The sequence below is a fragment of the Lygodium microphyllum genome, chromosome 4, assembly GCF_053477565.2.
Source record: "Lygodium microphyllum isolate KBCC chromosome 4, Lygodium_microphyllum_v1.1.10, whole genome shotgun sequence".
In the NCBI taxonomy this organism is placed as follows: Eukaryota; Viridiplantae; Streptophyta; class Polypodiopsida; order Schizaeales; family Lygodiaceae; genus Lygodium; species Lygodium microphyllum.
In genome coordinates, this window is record NC_141138.1 from 124,106,536 (window position 1) to 124,109,945 (window position 3,410).

At 38.3% G+C, this 3,410-nt stretch overlaps 1 non-coding gene across 1 annotated transcript; it reads right to left on the minus strand.

Moving 5' to 3' along the window:
- Positions 1–3,123: 3,123 nt before the first annotated feature.
- Positions 3,124–3,191, minus strand: LOC148037575 (small nucleolar RNA SNORD36). Its single transcript, XR_015690826.1, has one exon. It is a non-coding gene; the product is annotated as a small nucleolar RNA SNORD36 (small nucleolar RNA).
- Between the last annotated feature and the right edge of the window lie 219 nt (positions 3,192–3,410).

Sequence of the window (3,410 nt, forward strand, 5' to 3'; positions counted from 1 at the left end):
AGGTAAAAAGCATGAACGACAAGAGCAAGAGACCAATTGGGTTCAATCTCCCCCCATGCCTTGTGTGAGCGCTTCACAAAGCATGTATTTTATGTATATTTCCTCTTCATGCTCAATAATAGCCCAATTTACAAAAATATATCAAGCTTTTAGCTTTTGAGTTTTCTTTTACAAAAATAGGAATAAAGCTAATGGACGGTGCCCAAAGAGTCTGGCACGCCCAATACAATGTCCAAATAAAAATAACATATCCGTGCGCATAGGCGCATACAAAATAATAATAAATAATCGATGCCTCAATAGGCATGATAAAATATAGGCGTGGCGCCTATCAAAATATAATCCATAGATCGAATACTCGCTAGACTCCAATGCTTTCCTCCGCCACTGCTGCTATCTCTACACATCAACTGAAGCATTCACAATCGTTAGTAAAATAATACAATTAAACCGACAAAAGTGAATACCTAGCAGTCTTCAGCTACATAAATAAATCAACTGGTTAGAAATAAATCCTAACCTTAATTTATTACGAGTGCGCACTCTAAACTCATAAACGTTTATTAATTTAATATGCATTTTGCGGAATCATCCGCTATGGAATCACCCATGTACATACTAAATTAATGAAACGCCCGAAAAGGACAGGCGTCCCCATCAACTTCTCGCACAAAGAATCCACTTTGTGTATGAGCCCCGGTCATCAAAGTTTACGGAATCTACCGTAAAACCTCACGGAATCCACCGTGAAATATGCCTCATGGCATCACAACTACATTCTCTTACCCTGGTCGGTACTTGATTTCAAAGTCATATTCCTCCAACACTTCAATCCACCGACGTTGCCTCATGTTGAGCTCATTCTGGGTAAAGATCCATTTGAGATTCTTATGGTCAGTTTTACTAGAGTAAACTTATTACCCAATAGGTAGTGTCTCCAAAGCTTTAGAGCATGGATGACAGCTAGTAATTCCAGATCATGCGTAGCATAATTCTTTTCACAACTCTTCAATTTCCTTGAAGAGTATGCTACTGGATGACCTTCTTGCATAAGTACACACCCCAAGGCAATAATGCTAGCATCAGTTACTACCTCGAATTCTTTATTGAGGTCTGGAAGTTTTAGAATAGGTGCTGATACCAAACTTTGCTTCAATATGTCAAAGCTATTTTGTTCGGGAGTTGACCATGCAATGGAAGTTTGCTTCTTCAGTAAGTCCGTTAGAGGTGCTGCAATTAAAGCATAGTTTTTTAATGAAGACCCTATACCATCCTGTCAATCCAAGAAAGCTACGTATCTCTTTGACGGATACTGGTGTTGGCCACTCAAGCACATCTCTGACCTTGGCTGGGTCCACTGATATTCCTTTTGTTGATACTATGAATCCCAGATATTCAATCTGACGCTTGAAGAATGCACACTTCTTCATTTTAGCATATAGCTTATGTGACCTGATTGTCTCAAGGACAATTCGAAGTTGGGGTTCATGATCTTTTTCCTGCTTAGAATAGACTAAAGTGTCATCAAAGAAGATAAGCACGAAATCATCAAGGTATGGCCTAAAGATATCCTACATTAACCTATTGAAGGTGGCAGTGCATTCGTAAGCCTGAATGACATAACTAGGAATTCAAAGTGCCCATATCTTGAATTGAAGGCCGTTTTTGGGATATCTTCTTCCTTGATCCTTATCTGATAGCAACCTGACCTGAGATCAATCTTGGAAAAGATCTTCACACCCTGAAGACGATCAAGAAGCTCATCTATTCTAGGAATAGGATACTTGTTTTTGACTGTCGATTGATTCAACCCTCGGTAATCAATACATAGTCGAAGTGTCCCATCTTGCTTTTTCTTAAATAGTACTGGAGCTCCCCACGGTGAATTGCTAGGTTGGATGTAGCCCTGATCTAACAGTTGCTTGAGTTGTTCCTTCAGCTCAATTGCTTCTGGTATGGACATTCTATAAGGTCTCTTTGTGGAGCCCCAAGAGGAACACCAAGGAAAAGGGAATTCTCTTGCAATAAAATCTATCTTCTAACATCAACAAGCTTGTTTATCATGTTTCATATGATCACAATGAAGAAAAGAACACCAGGCACAACAAATCTTCATGCAGCATCATGTAGATCTCCCACGGATTTGATAGAATCAACCATATTCTTCAATATCTTCACAAAATCCATCAATAGAACAAAGAAAGCAAAGGAATACACCATCTTTGAATGAAAATACATCACATAGTATTCATCTTCAATATCTTCATAGTCTTCTCTCTCAATCTCTCACACACAATCACTCTGTCTTAGTAGAATTGGCTATCTCTGACTCTCTCTCTCTCTCTTTCCATCAATAATACATCATATCCTCACTAAAATCTCTCATAATCACTCTCAATAATCCTTCTTAGGTCATGGATACCCCTCCCAAGAGGTATGTCTGATATGAAGAGTCACCAAAGCCACTACAGTGTCCTTTCATAGCTCACTACTGTCACTTCACTCTAGTCTTCACTTGAGTCTTCAGCAGCTACTTCTTTCACTTCTTTCAGCTCTTTTGTACTTGTATTCACCTCTTTCCAAGGCTAGAAAACTTTCCCAAGCTATACTCTCATCCATCAGAACACATACAGAAGCATACATAACAGTCACAGAACAGTACTAGAACAGCTACAGTACAGAACAGAACAGAACAGAGACAGAGGCTCTATAGAAGACCTACAGAAGGTTACAGAAGGTCATCAAAACTACTTAACTCATACTCAAAACATTCCAAACTCTCACAAACCATTCAATAAACTTTCACAAGATCTCAATCTTCATCAATCAATACTCCATCTCTCCTTATAGAAGACAATCAGAACAAAACAGAAGGTATACAGAACCAATCAAAACCTATCAGAACATCACACAACCACTAATAAACATCATGATCTTCCAAAAAACAATCAATATCATCCAAAATACTCTCAAACCACTTCTAAACCAATCAATCATCTCAAAAAATCAACCATTCAGCTCTCAAAAACAACAAAAATCAGCCAAAAAACAAGTCATTTCAACACTCAACATATCCCCACACTTAATAAGGAAGTGTCCTCGCGACCCAGAAAAAAGGGAATACAAGTTCAGTGAAAAGCTCAACTTTGATCTTCAATATCTTTTCAAAAAGAATCCATCCACCACGACCCCAACTTATAACCTGTATCTGATATAAAAATACAAAGAAATGAAAACTCGTTTTACAGGAACACTTCTTATCAAACTAAAAATCACAACAAATTTATAAAGGATATAAGAGTTTTCTTCTTCTTCATCAGCATCAGCTTCAACTCTGCAACCACGACCCCATCACCACAATCGCCAAAATGTAGCTCGCACACGAAATCCAATCCAATAGGAAACCACCA